The sequence below is a fragment of the Poecilia reticulata genome, chromosome 1, assembly GCF_904066995.2.
Source record: "Poecilia reticulata chromosome 1, P_reticulata-male-v2, whole genome shotgun sequence".
Taxonomy (NCBI): domain Eukaryota; kingdom Metazoa; phylum Chordata; class Actinopteri; order Cyprinodontiformes; family Poeciliidae; genus Poecilia; species Poecilia reticulata.
In genome coordinates this window covers 19,356,707-19,372,445 of record NC_088830.1, presented here as the reverse complement: position 1 = coordinate 19,372,445, position 15,739 = coordinate 19,356,707, and the positions used below count along the sequence as shown (strand labels likewise).

Below are 15,739 nucleotides of genomic sequence, written 5' to 3'. Positions count from 1 at the left end.
CACAGTTTTAAACAAATTACTTTCTGCAGTTGCTAAGTTTCTCTGGACCTGCTGCACCTCGTCTGTGCTGAAGCTGCCACTCCTGTCATTCCTTGAAATAAAACATAAACTTTGAGTTGGACAAGCAGCTTTTACCTGTCTAGCTGTGTTGTTTATCGGTGAGAGAACCAGGTAGGTTGATGGTTCATAAAGGTGTCATGCCAGAATTTAGCTCCTTGGTGGTAGTAATGGGAAGTTCAGCTTTTCTCCCAAATGGCTCATAGTTCATCATTTGTAACCTCATGTTTTAGCTTAACTTTGCAAATACGAATGCTTTCCATTTTAATCAATCGTTTTGCATTTACTGTTTTTTTTTAATTTTTTATGAGAAGCCTTATACTTTTTGAATTTTATGCATTTGTCATATTTTCATCAAACGTTTAATTCTTAAGAAAAAAAACAAGAAAAAAAAACACTACTAGCAAATTTACCTAAAAACAAAACCAAACTGTCCTCAGTACAGGTTGGTTGCTCAAATAGATAAATAAATTCCTGAGCTTGGATGGCCTGATGTGGTTCATCCTCTTAGTGATTTACATTGTTTTTGAGAAGACAAGCTGCCAATGAAAATACATTTCTGAGCAGGTTGGAGTCACTGAGAGAGAGAGCTGAGCAATGAACGAGAAAAAAAAAAAGTAGGAGCCGGCTCTCACTTCAATGCCAACAACTCTTTCGGATCAGTATGCATCATGAAGGTATGCAGGCTGAAAGAATGTAGGAAAAAAAATATTTTATTGAGCAGTGACATGAACACTTCAGCTAAGACCAAAGGGTGCTCTGTCACAGCTGTTTCGCAGAACATTACATTTATTTCAGGATAATTAATTTTATGAGTTTGCATGAAAAAGGTTTTTTAGGATTCCTGTGATTTTTTTTATGCTCTATTTTCTTTACTGCTCATTACTTTAAGGGAATGTGTAGAAAGGTTATGAATGCTGTTTATATTTGTTCCAACATAAATTTGCTTTTGTCTGTCTTTCTCTGTTTGATATTCCATGTTCACATTTATGCTATGTCCAGTTTAAAAGGGCCTACGAGCAAGTTACAACCATTTTATTGGGTTAGATCGTATTTTTCAGTTTGAGCAGGAGGACAATGTTAGAAGATCTTTCCTGCCAGCAGCCATTGCCATCTTCAATAACTTTTTAAATAATCTAAATTAATGAGCTACAACAACATTTAGTTCCCCTTTGGGGTGAATACAGTACTTTTGAATTTGAATTAGAATTTCCATTGCCTTAAACCCCCCCCCAATAATTTTAATAAATGATATTCATTCCCCCTATCAATTAAACAGGAGAAAGCAGCCTTACACTTTTGCTTAAAAACAGTCTTAATAGAAATGTGCTTTGAGACAAATAAAAATGTGCTTGTACCCAGACTAGAAATCTTTGTACAAATATTTGCACTAAGACTTAACCTCTGGACGCATCGGTCTTGAAGTTATAAATGATTTCAGAATGAATCTAACAAACATGTAATGCAACATTGTGGTAGAAAAATTACACGTTTGCAACTTTTATCAGTTGCTTTACATTTAATAAACATTTTTGAAACAATTTGTAAACTTTACAGTCTAACTGCTCTGGATGATTTAACCTTTTCGTCTTTCATACAGTAGAACTTGTATAATATTTTTTATAAAAATATGCCAAGTATATTGACTTGGCACTGGATGGTAAAATTACTCCTAAAATGTGCTTTTATGGCACGAAGCTTAACAGCTCACTTCTAGAGTAAATATTTTATATTCCTGTGTAATATAGATAAAATACATTTTTGATATGCAGTTTCATGATGCATTTAATGAGCACAAATACATCAGAGCACAGAGATATCAGCTCATCACAGTTGGACGTAAATGGCAACAAAAGGATGGCAAAGCTGCCAGACCATCACACAACCACTGCCATGCTTGACTATAGTTAAGGTGTCACTTTCTGAAATAATGCTTTTTCTTTTTGCATACAAAAAATATCACCTTCTGTCTTTTAAGTCAACTTAATATTTGACCAAAAGTCTGAAGAATCAGGAACATAGTTTTTTGACCTTTATGATTTTGTTGGCTTTCACATTGGTATTTTCTCAGGGATGCAAATTTGCCCAGACTTTTCCTTGTTTTTTTGAATCATGAACAGTATCCTTAGCTGAGAAAAGTTAGCCCTTCAGTGCTTTAGATGATGTTGTGGATTCTTTTGTGGCCTCCTAGATGAAAGGTTTAGTACTGTTCCAGGTTTTCACTATTTGTTGCTGATGACTCTGGCTGTGGTATGCTGCAGTCACAAAGCATTGAACCTCTTTTCAAACTAATAGAAGTAAATTACTTTGTGTCTCTTCTGTTGAGGATGTGTTGCTTTTCAGTAAAGTTTCTTTTTACCCACAAGTCACGAAGAGATCAGCTGATCATGAACAGTACTCGTCAGACCTGGCAGAGATCATTGAAAACAAACCAAATCTGGCTAATCACAGTAAATTCATGATTTAACAAGGGAGCAGTAATATTGTCACATAGGGCCAAGTTGGTCTGTTTGAAAAACCGCTTTCAGTATTTACTCAAGTTGTCTTTATCTGATAATAAAGTTTCTTTCTTGACATTATATTAATATAATGTCAGGAAAGAAGCTGTTAGAAAGTTAAGAGTGTCTGCACTGAAAAGTAAAAACTATATTCTTGGCATTAGTGATTACAGAGCACAGGTTTGATATTTAGCACTGTTGTAATTGTTTGTACAGTGATTGTATATTGAGGCTTTCAACGTATGTTTTAAAATATTAGACTATTTTTCCTGATCAGGGACTACAAATGGACACTAGCTTAAGCTAAATCTGGTGCAAAGCATCTTTTGTTAATGTCTTTTTTATATCATCCCTTAAACACATGAACAAACTAAACTAACTTGATCTGAAGTACAAAAAAGCAAAAACAGATGAAATCTGTAAAAGTTAAAATTCTTTTTAACTTTTTTCTTTGGTTTAAAGGGGCAGGATTATGTAACGTCCAGGCACATATAGCACAATAAAGTAACTATGTTACCTTCAGTTGCCATAAAAATGCAGCATGGTGAGAGCAAGCATTAAGACACCTGAATGGTTGCCATGGGAGATTAAAGGATTTCTCAAACATGCATGAAAGAATCAAAGTAACACTCCAGGTATGTTTTTTGATGAGGGGAATAGCATTATAGCATGATGCAAAGCTCTAAAAGGTTGATTTTGCATAATGCTCCCCCTTTAAATCGTGTTTTAGGTTCATTTTGTTTTTAAAACATCCCCTTGGTTAATTACCTCATTACATAATTGCTTAACATTCATCACCTGGAAACCCATCCACTTGCCGTAAGTGTTGAAAATTACTTAATTTTTTTTTCATAAGGGCACTGGGAGAGTAAGATGGAAACCATACTTCCAAATTAGCATTAATGACGCGAGTTATACAAAGGTGCTAGCTCTCAAAAGACATACAGCATCAAGTGACATAAGGAGGTGAGAGGGAGGCATGTATTAACACACAAGGAACTTCCTCGACACTTTTTAATTGCCATCTTAACCCCTGGGGTCAGAGCCATTTAGTGTCTACAAAATCATGACAAGAAGATGGCGGTGAAGGAGAAAATCCAGGGTGCACACTGCATCAACCTCACTTATGCTGTTTATCCTCTGACACCATGTTCCCTATAGTGCTTTGCCAATAAACCACTAAAAATCCCCCAAGACTCCTTGTATACATGACAAGCCTGCTCTGCTGTTATAACCCTTCTCACTTGGCTGGTAAGTGCAGTTCTTAATTGCCAACTTATGTCATTTGGGCAAACTTTGGAGCTATAACCACAGGCATCACTGGTTGCAGAGAGTGCGTTGCATAACATAAACGCAGTCATAAAACACAATAAATGGCTTTTTGCTCTGGGGATTTCACTTGAGGCAGAGGTGTTTCATAGGAACAATGCAGTAGTTTAAGGATGAAGGATAAAGTGAAGGTTTTAAAGGACTTTTTTCATCAGTAAGTAACAGACTTTTAAAAAAAAAAAAATTTAGTCTTTTAGATACCCCCTATAGCTTGGCATAATAAAAAAAGCCTTAAATAGACCTTGCTTCCTAAAAGAAAAATTACTTATTTTGTCAGAATCCTTTAACAAGGAGACAGCAACAATCTACTTGTACGTCTACTAAACAATAATGTGTTGTTTTCTATAACTTATTTAAAATAAAACATTAGCAGGGTTAAAATTATGAAAAAAACTGTAGTTTTCTGACTTTCTGTCTGGCCTTGTAAGACCATTAGAGCTACAGTTGTGTTTAAATTTTATGACAAAGAATTTCTATTCCTAAAGCATTTTATTTTACTAACTGTGGAGAGGATCACTCATTCTGTTGTAGAAATGTAGTACATTACAGAATATTTAAATAGTTATGTAAAGTTATCTATTTGCGCTCAATTAATACCATATTTTCCGCACTATAAGGCGCACCTTCAATTTCCTCAAAAGCCGACAGTGAGCCTTATAATTCGGTGCGCCTTATATATGGACCAATACTGAGCCACAACAAGTCTAGCAACTACGGTAAGCAGCCGCCGACTTCATTTTGCCCGTAGAAGAAGCGCGCGGTGCATGCTGTCAGAATGCAGGTTTGTTAATAAAGTTTGACTGACCTATCTACTTACGGACCTGATAATCAGGTGGTCTGCAGGTCATTTAGCACCACATTCTCCACGAACATGCTGTGCGCGAACTGAGAAGGGTGACCATCGTCCGGCCACGCCCTGGCCCAGTTGCGGAAGGCTCTCCTCGCCGACCGAAGAGGGTGGTGGGGAAGAGAGGCAGAGACTGCGGCGGCAGCGTGTCGGTTGGTCTGCGTTACCCAGAAAGCAGTTGGGCACAATATCGCAACACCAACACCGTGAGTGAAACAATGACTGGGGTACTTTACCATATAAAATACTCGGGGACCACTTCTTTATTATTACACATCCACATTTGTATGGGACGTACAAACGTGCAAATGCTACTAACTGTAGCGTCTATTCTATGCGCCTTACAATGCGGTGCGCCTTATATATGAAAAAAGTTTTAAAATAGGGCATTCATTGAAGGTGCGCCTTATCATCCGATGCGCCTTATATTGCGGAAAATACGGTACCTCATGCCCAACTTGCACAAAAAAAAAAAAAATCAAACCTGTTTGAAATTCTAGTTTCCACCCATTAGAGTATCACAAGGTTGAAACAGAACCATGAGCCAAATTTATCTGAAGCCTCTCATCCCTCTCATTCTCAGACGAGCGTCTCCCCACTTCTGGGGTTTTCCTTCTTCTTCTTTGCAGTTGCAGATTCAAGAATTCAATGTGTTGAAGTACAGTATGAGCAGACTGCATCTGAACACCAGAATTATACAGCGAGTGAACAGGATTCGATGAATGATTGAACCCTGGGATGTAGTTGTGCAGTTTGAGCTGGAGCTTCATACAACTACTGGAAATATTGTGCAGTGATTGCCCAGCTTCACCAAACTAATTGAGGTTTGCACTGGGAAGCCTCCTTTGAAATACTAATGAAGCTTTAATCATGTGCACCTGATGTGAAATGCCAATTTGTGATGATGGCTTCTTCAGTTCTGATTTATGTCCTGGATGAGAATTTACACAAGCTTGGTGGAAACGACGAGGGCGAAAGGGCGCCAGAAAACCCTCGTGTACCGGAAAAGCTTTCTTGTTAGTTGAAACTCCAGTAGATTTGGACAAAGATAAACCATTAGACTGAATTGTTTTACTGGGAAAAAATACTCTACAACAATATTCAGAAATCAACACTTTCTGTTACCATGTAAGAATTTTTGTACATACAGTTTCAAACATCTGTGAGGACAACATTCAGATATTAAGATGGTTTTTCAAGGTTGCTCAGTCTGTGCTGTCATCTGGGTTTTCTACTGTATCATTTCCAATCAGTTGTGTGAAATGATTGAAAAATAAAAACAGCACAGTTTTAAAAGACAATTACCTCTTCAATCTCAAGGCAATCAAGAGCCCTGTTCATCAGTTCGACATATTCAATTTCTCTTTAGACCATAAAATGATTGCACCAGAATAGTCATCACATCGAAATGCTTCGGGGAAATATTCCAGTAACAGAGTTGTCATTCCACTGAAGGATAATATTTGACCCTGTCTAATTAAGGCTAATTTAAATTGGAAAGTTACAAAAGAGTCCAAACTACCATGTGAACAGTAACGTGATGTTTAAAACAGGTAGTTCTACTGTGGGAATTCAGATGATTTGCTATTAATCCCTGTTTGTTGTTACTTCTGGACAGTTCAGCAGACCGTGCCATTTTCTTTAACTAAATGTCATGAAATAATTCAAGCATGAAATGTCAGACTAATTCAGGACACAAGCACAAAATATGAGCTTGCGCTGTGCTGGTTTGAACCCCATGGGAGCCAGTTATTAAAGCAAGAAGGTGGACCACTGAAGTGATGGAAGAAAAAATGTCTGCAAGCATACCTCAGATTGATTTTTACAACATAAAAGAAAGTTTTAATCTCTGTTTCTCAAATATTCTTCAAGCAAGATCTGTGGTTTAGTTTTATTTTGATGTTTGAAGTAACCCTCAAGATATCCAGCGAGATTTGTATGGACTGTTTTTAAAAGGGTGGTATTTTGTATTTTCCAGACACATAATGCCATTTAGCATAATCAAATAATTATTACCTTGAGTTATAAAAATGCTGGGTATATCCAACATGCTATAGACGAAATTTGGCTTCTTAATTTGGCGCAATTGTAATGCGTTTTTGTCAAACATGCATGACATATTCAAGGCAGCACTAAAAGTATGTTTCTGATGAGGGAATAACATTATAGAATAACATGCTTAAAAAGTTGACATTACATAATCTTCCCCTAAAAAAAAAAAAAAGAAGAAGGTCCATAAGCAGTACAATTAAAAGCTGTACACATATCTCATACTATAATTATCTAAAACAAGATATTAAATGAAAAAGCTGCAGAAGATGGTAGGGCTGTGAGGAAATACAGAGGACAAAGGCGGTAAGTTCAGACCACACTGTAAAAGATGGCTGAACGCTGCGTAGGCAGGCTGGCTCGTTTACCACTACATGTGAGTTAACCATCTGTTGTCTGTCTCAGGGAAACCGCTCCTCTAAATACTGCTTCTTGATTGCATCTGATTGGTGCCAGCTGGAGGCTTCACCTGCCGGTACACCGACTAGTAAGGTAGGGATATAACAGTCACACAGCTCAGCCCAGCACGCAACCACATGGATATAACAGTTCGCCAGTTTGTCTGTCAAATTGTCATTAATCCTTCAATTCTTGGAGTTGTGAAATTTTTTTTAGCCTTTTAGCCTGTGCATGTGCTTTTGAGAATATGTAAATTTTACAAAACACCAAAACTTGATTAAAAAGTCTGCAAAAATTCTGCTGGTTTTTCATATCGGTCTCCATTTTTCAGTCATTTTGCTTTAAAGAACTAATGAAAGAGGGTTTTTATCATACAATGTAATGATAAACATTACTTTGTTTTTTAATACTGCTATGACCGTATTGATCACTATCAGCAGATGAAGGATCCACACAAAAGTTTAATGTCTTGATAGTCAAACACAGAAAATGGAGGATTTAACGGTTTGTTGGATGAAAAAAACAGAAGCGCAGAAGCGACTTTGTAATCACTAAATAATCACATCTTTCCCAAATTAGTCAAGTAGCTTCTGATTAACATCTTTTGTCAGACAAGGAATACCAAAAAAGTCAAAATAATATTTTAAAAGAAATGTTCATCCAGTTAAGAAAAGTAGAAAATTAATTTGCAAATACAAAGAAACGTAGTAAATGAATATTTGGATTTTGTTTAATTCTGGTGATAGTAAGTTTATGTTTAGGCTTAAAAGTTAAAGCATCTGAGTGGTCGGTATGGCTATAAAAGTGCTGTATAAATTCAGTCAGTTTTCCATTTATTAATTATTATATGAATCCTGGCTTACCATAATATACTTTAAGTGATATGGGGCTCTAAATATTTCACCTGGTCAGGAAAGCAGCAGCAGTGGGTTGACTTCAATCCCCATCCATGCATAGGCACCCTCTCCCAAAACACACAAAGATGGTGAAAAGGCATTTAAAACTAAAATGTACTAACTTCTACTATCCAACCACTAAAATAACACTTTCTGTGTTATATGCGTAGACCATTTTAATTGTTTTAGTTATGTTGCATTTGAAAAAATAATACAAGACTAGTATATTCTAGGCTTCTTTTCATTTAAAACACAGTGACAGAAAGAATCTCTATCAGACGTGTTTCCATTCTCATAAAGTATTCAATCTGCCCCCCCATCCCCCAAGCTTCACTGGAGGCACATGAAAAGGAACTTGGACAAAGTAAAAGCTTAGTTTTCTGCATGTTTTTAGCAAACTAGGGCATGCTGCTCCCAAAACAGCCGATATGCCAGTCTGGTCTGATTTCCCTAGGGATAACTAGGCAATCATATCAACTACCACTTTTATTCAGATCCTTCCCACTTCAATTTCTTTTTGGCCACAAACAGGTTCAGATCCCTGGTTTGTGAGCTTAGAAAACATTCTTTTAAACCTAAAATAATGGCGCTGAAGAAAATTTCTCCATCTCAGATGCCGAACATTATCTGCAGGACGGGCTTCGCGGTTTATCTGACAAGAATAATTACTTTGCTCTTCTTACTCAGAAGTAAAAAGAGGAAGAAAATTAAATTGATATAGAAGTGTGTTGCATTTAACTTCTCAATTGGCTTGTAAAGACAGCTCTTTAATTCACTCTTCAGCCTTTATTCACTGAAACCACAAGCTATATAAAAAATAAGAGTTCATGGAGTATCCTTTGATGTTTGTCAGTTTTCTGAAAATCAAATAAATAAAAAAATTATACAGCTGTATAGGATCTTTCTGCTGCATGCAGTTTGCATGTTTTCCCCAGAATGCGTGGGTTCTCTCTGGATATTCCATCTTCCTCCCACAGACCAAAACATGTCTGTTAAACTAATTGGTCTCTCTAAATTGCTCTTTGTTATGAGTGTATGGTTGTTTGTCCAGTGAGTCTCTATGTTGCCTGGTAATGGACTCGCGGCCTGTCCAGGGTGGTCCCTGCCTCCCACCCACGATGTGCCCCACGATGACACTGCAAGGACAAGAAGCGGGTACAGCGAATGGATTGGTATAGACCTGAAAACACTCCAAAAACCTCCTTTTATAGTGCTTTGCAATGCTGTAGCACACCAAAAATAATTAAATATAATTGAAATTTGCTCATTAAAGTGACATAGATATGACAGAGGAATTTAAAAACAATACTATACAGTGTGCTGTTTTTATTAACAAATATACAGTGTCAGTAAAAACCCAACTATATAATAAAGTTTGGATTTTATTATGTTTTTAAAAAGCTGTTGTATCGTTAAATAGTTTGGTGGTTTGCCAGAACAATGGCACTCCCTTATAGTCTTGACGCTATATAAGCATAACCAAGCAACTTTTCATTTTTTTACTGGAGAACAGACAGAATCCCATTCTGTCTTCTCCTTTCTGCTAGTGTTGAGTGAAATGATTGCACTGGTAATAGTGTAGACTGTACTTCAGTTGCATGCATGGTGAACCTAAGTGGTGGGACTGTGTCAATTATAATCTGCCTGCCTGGAATATTATTTTCCCTGTAAGCACAAAATAATGCATCCGTTCAACAGGAAACGTCACTGTGACTTGAAAGCTACCCTGGAGGAAGATATAGACCAGACGTTATGGTTTTAAAAACAGTTTGACTCAAAATGACAGCTGAAGATGTTTCATAATTAAATTATTATATTCCTTCTTGCCATTGTCCTCCTAAACTTCCTTTGTGTATTTTAAAGCTGGTAAATTTGTTAAAATCAGAATCTCCTTCTGTTGTTTAATAGTAAAAGCATCAAGGAGCAGAGCAGCGAAACATTAGTTGTGTAAGGGTAAGCTGAAAACACGGGGGAACTGTAGTAACCAATAAACGGAGCTTTCTTTCCGAAACATGTCCAGTCCTGGATGGAAAGGACCGGGCTTAAAAACACTCTGGAGGACTTTGGGGGGGGGAAAGCCTAAAGAATTATTGCTCAATCACACTTTAACATATTGCAAAACAACTTCAGCACCTTGGAAGTAAAATATAAAGAAGTAAGAAAAGGTGGAAGACTTTTTCTCTTTGAAGTATTATATTATTCGTCTCAGAGAGCGATGTTGTCCCTATCTAAATATCAAAACAAAGAAAAAAAGCAACACAACCTCCAGTTCTGTATATCCCGATTTGTTGCTGCGCTGGCATCTGAAACAAAACAGTGCAGCAAAATCTGTATTTGCATATTTGCTGACCTTATAGGACAAGAATTCCTTACTGAGGACCAAGTAATTCATAAACTGTCAGAAAAAAATGAGTGTCCACTGCCAAGAAGGTTCTTATTAAAACTGCTCTGTAAATCAAGCATGGACAAGTCCTGGCCTTATTACATTGAGGTTTTAATAAAGCTGTCAATTCTTAAGATTGCGCTAGTGACCTCTTTTTATATGAGCCACTTTAATGTTCTCTTGGGATGTGTTTCTGAAGCTTCATAAAGCCAGCACCAAATCATCACACTTAATCAAACACCTATAACCTTCCCCCTCATCTCCAAATTCACGATGTTTATAAACACAACACATTCCCAACTGTTTCACAGTACAAGATACAACAAGTGAGCAGCATCTGCTGGGGAGAAAACAAATTTACTACAGCAATAAATTCTGTGGGATAGTCTCAATTTAAAAATGTGATGAGACAAAGGTGACAACCAACCCCTTGCAGACAAATCTGAACAAACTACTATAATGAAACGCAGTAGACAGCGTTGGTCAATTGTGCTTCAGGTGAAAAGCCAGTTCATGGTAGGATCATTATTTACTCTGTCACACTTTTTGACGATTTGTGTCCGATATAAGATAGTTTAACTAATATTCGTGTTCAAATCTGGATCTGGATCATTGGAGATCAAGTAAAGTAATTCCACATGAAGCAAGAATTATAAATGTTTTACAATGAGTTGATAACTTTGTGAAAAAAAGAAGGGGACATTTAATTTATCAGAAGTTGTTCGTCCATCCATCCATTGTTTTTACCTGCTTGTCCTTGCAGGGCTGCAGTGGGTTGGTGCTACAACGCTTTTTCAGGCAAAGTACTTAAAGTTAGATTTTTGAAAACAAGATTGTGATTATGGTCTATGCTCCTATTCCCACTGAAGGAAGTTTTTGCAGAGGCAGATGTTACGCAGGGACAAGCCAATCGAGTTCTTACAGGAAAGAGAGAACAGAGAGGAAATGAATATATCCCCCGAACTGAAAAATTAAACAAACTGGATAATGAAGCTGAAGTAACACACACATCAGTTAAAAAAATCTTTCCTTATCTCCCCTGATGCTTCGCAAATCATTTGCCAACAGCTAGCCTCAAACAACCAGCATGAATGATTTACAACTGAGACTAATCTACTGTAAAAAATAAATGATGTTCTGAATGTTTTTTTTTAGGTATTCTGACTGCGAACAAAGTTAGAGCTGCAGAAACCCTTTAAAGGTCGTCATGCGTCTCAGTTGTAGGACACATCCATCCATCCATCCATCCATCCATCCATCCATCCATCCATCCATCCATCCATCCATCCATCCATCCATCCATCCATCCATCCAAACGGGTTACATAAAGTGTTTTTCCACTAGTGCGCCTCTAACCAATATGGCCCCTCATCGCCCCGCCCAGATTTATGTTCTATTGTCAGATCCAACGCGGCTCTGCGTGTCTGTCCTCAGATTTTCGTATCCATCTCAGGGGCAGTACTATCTGCACTGAGCCAAATATTTAGTGGAAGCGATTTGATTGGCTTGTGATTTACATCACGGCAATCTCCAAAGTTCAGCTACTTACTAAGCTTAACCAAACCACAGAGAAAGTTAATTTTAATCCTTTGCATTTACTATTTCTTTCCTACTGCTAGGTTTCAGATTCGTATGACTAGAGAACTTTTAAAAGAAGCTTAACTTGCTAGTAGCAAGACAAACTTGTAATGCGTTTTTGTCAAACATGCATGACATATTCAAGGCAGCACTGTACAGAGAGACTAAATATTATGCCATCACTTGATCCTTGGTAATGCAAACAGATATACAGTGACCTTGCAGTGAAAGCAAATAGCAGGACATGAACTTTCAGTGGAGACACACCAAATAGCAGTATGTCTGTATGTGGAACAGGTCTATTTCATAATTCTCCCTGAAATTGGAGGCAGCATTAACAAAACTGTTGAGGTATGAAAGGTTTAAGGGGAAATGACCAGCTCCCATCTTTCTTTGTTCAACTTAAGTATGAATCAAATTCCAGCATCATCACTTTGGAGAGATTGTGAATTTTAAGAGCTAGTGTAAAGATTTTGTGGGTCTTGACCAAAGATCCCGAGTTAAAAAGGAGGGGTTATGATTGATGCATTGATCCTAATAATTCCCAGATGCAAGGGAGAAACAAAGAACTAGTGCCTCAGATCAAAGACCTCCGAATGGGCCACTGTCGGCCCGCAAGCTGTATGCTTGAGCCCCCTGCTGCAGAGTATCTGAGAAAGCTCAGAACTCACATCCATGCTGTTACTCCTTTTTTGTTCACTAGGATTTCCAACTTCTGGAAATTGTAATGGGAGGGAAACTTCCAGCCAATCATATTTGTTTTGTTTTATTTGAAATCAATTAAAAGAGTCAGTATAAAGAAAATAAAATTGACATGAATTTAGTAAGATTTTTATTTTTAACTTAAGAGGAATTTGTGGGTTATTTGTCATGTTTTTGTTGTGGACTCAAATGACGGTAAGAAAATGGCATTCTCATGCAAAATATGGGCATTTAAATAAATAAATTAAGACCCTTAATGATAAATGAAACTGATAAATCACACGAGACCCATAGATTGACATTATTTGATTAGAAAAAAAAATTAGATTTATTTTACTTGGCTGTTCTAATTTTACCCAGAAAAATGCACCTAAAATAATGTAAAATAGATTCTATTTTGACTGATTAAAAAGCTGCTTGCTACCATCTGATGAATTTTTTTGCCAAAAGTAGAAGATGCGACATTGCCAATAAAAGACAGTGTTTAACACTTGTCAGACTGATTGTTTTTAGACGTCTTGTTGACTTTGCTCTTGCTCCCTGTCCTCTCTAAGTGCCACTTTTTCTGGGGATTTCCAGTAGCACGTTTAATGTTAATCTTTCCTCAATAAAATAATAAGAACTAATGTTGTTTAACCTTTTGTGCACCTTGACTTGTGCTGCCTCTTCAATAACAAATTCAAAATAGACATGGTGGATCTATTAGAAGATAGTGATGTCCAACAACACTGGGTTACAATAAACCCCGTCCCTCTCACCAGTCCTCAGGTCACAGCAGTAGGGAGAAGAAGCAAAGGAAAATTGGTCCAGAGCACCAAAGACCAGCACCCGACCTTTTTATTCAAGGAAAAGTGAGATCTACTTTTGTTGGGAGCTCTATTAGTCAGTAAAGTGTTTCTTTTTTTTAACTCCATAAAGTTTAAAACTCTTTTAGTGAGACACAAAAAAGAGATTTTGTCTCCATGACTGCAATAACCATTACTCCACAAAAATACTTTGTTGCAAACTTGCATAAACTCTATTTCTTGTCGGAGAATTCTAATTATAAAGAACATACCAAACATCTCAATGCAAATGAAGGAGAAGATGATAAAAAGAAATGGTCATCTTTTAAAATTATGTTTACATGTTGAACAAACACATGAGAAATAATGTAATGCGTGCATTCATTCTGCCACTTTACAATAGACCAAACAATGAGGAAAGATATTAAACTACAAGTAAAATATATTAACTCATCATGGTTTATGAATGCTTTTACAAGATTCTTTAGATGTCAGTGTTCATGTTGTAATCTTCTTTTAGTATTTTATTGAATGCCAAACTTGATAGCAGAAGATAAGAAAATGAATCTTTCTGGACCCTGCATTTGTGGATGTCACAGAAAATCTGGTCAAGTCTGCATATAGTTCCTGTTTAGCCTCCTTAAAAGATGCAGAGAAAGAGAATGTTTAAAGACAGGATGCTGATCTCTACTGAAAGAACCTGTAGAGCAAAACGAAGAACAACATTTTTAATTCTTTACAAATCTAAACATCATATTTAGATGTATTTCTGAATCATACCACACCTTAAGTTGAAACACAATTTCTTGTATGCTATTATGCTCAAAAACAAAAGGCTTACATTTGTACAGAAGAAATAGTCTATACTCTGCAGGCCTTCATGCTGTTACAAACCTTCACTGTGGTAAAAAAAAAAACCTCCTGGCTGAAAGCGTACAGTCAGATTCTGTTAAGCCTTGCGCTCAGAATGATGACCACATCCTAAAAGTCTCCCAAAAGCCTCCCTTCTGGTGGGTTTGAAAAATACAACAGATGGGTGAATAGGCAATGATTGTTGCAGGGGTGGCCCTGCGGAAATGTGACGGGGAGGGTCAGAGGACACAGAGAGACTGACTTTCCATTGCTCTGTGGAACATCGATGCCAGCAATGATGAGAAGCTACTGTCAGACTCTCCGTGTCTCAAGAAATCTGGGGGAACTTTGACAGTCACTCGAAGCAAATTCATGGCCCATTGAGAGAGTAACTATGTGGCTGAAGGAAGCTGCACTACTACAAGGGGCTTTTCTGTACATTTCATCAGGGGAGTGTCAGCCTTGGTGTAGCCATCCGCTCGTCCCATTCACCCATTTTTAATACTTGCTGCAGTATATAGGCCTGAAATGTTTCTTGCAATTTTTTCCTCCTGCCTGACTTTACATTTTTTCACAGTTTTTCCAAATGTTGATAAATGGCTTTCTCCATCAGTAATGCAGGTTCAGGTTGCTCTTCTGGATGGCTCCATCTGAAATATTGACTCCCTGGGAATGTTTTCCACCTGTTCTAATCCACATACCGTTTTGTTTTTTTCTGCAGGTGAAAGCACCCAAAAAGCTGTGCTATCTCAGCACCAACGCTTAGCTGGACTGGAAAATAGAACAGAGGAAAACCAATTAAAATGCTGTTAGCTCCAAGTTTAAAACTACCAAGTTAGTTTCACTTTTGGCTGCCTAATTAAAGACAAAAACAACACTGAACTTCAACATTCATCAAAATTTGGATTAAACATGAAATAAAATGAGCTGGTTGTCTTTTTTTTTTGTCCTCCCACAGTTGCTAGCAAACACGGTGCACAGAACCGACCTCAGTCACTGATTTAACTGGATTTTGAAACACTGCCTACAGCTTCACTTGTTTTAAACACAGTGTGGTATTTGATCATCATCAGCTTGTTTTTATGGTTGAAACATTATCTGTACCTTCATATTACCATTAGTATTAACAGCAACAATATAGGCTTGAGTTGCAATGAGCCTTGCAGAGCAGTATGCTATGAAAAAGTTTGTCATGAATCTGAATACAGATTATAGCAAGAGGATGACTAAGAATTATGTTAATAAACTAACTCCCAACACACCAATCACCAGAAGAAACTGAATACAAAACAGATTTTAAATTATAGAAATGTTCAATGTAAGATATGTTTCAAGTGATATAGCCCTGGGGTATCTCTAAAGGC

At 37.1% G+C, this 15,739-nt stretch overlaps 1 long non-coding RNA gene across 1 annotated transcript in view; it reads left to right on the top strand.

Moving 5' to 3' along the window:
• LOC145552007 (uncharacterized) overlaps positions 1-15,301 on the top strand; it is an 86,398-nt gene extending 71,097 nt beyond the window's left edge. Inside the window, exons 3-4 of the long non-coding RNA XR_014087933.1 lie at positions 7,186-7,272; positions 15,097-15,301. This is a non-coding gene — a long non-coding RNA (uncharacterized LOC145552007). The remainder of the gene's footprint in view (positions 1-7,185; positions 7,273-15,096) is intronic.
• The last annotated feature ends 438 nt before the right edge of the window (positions 15,302-15,739 follow it).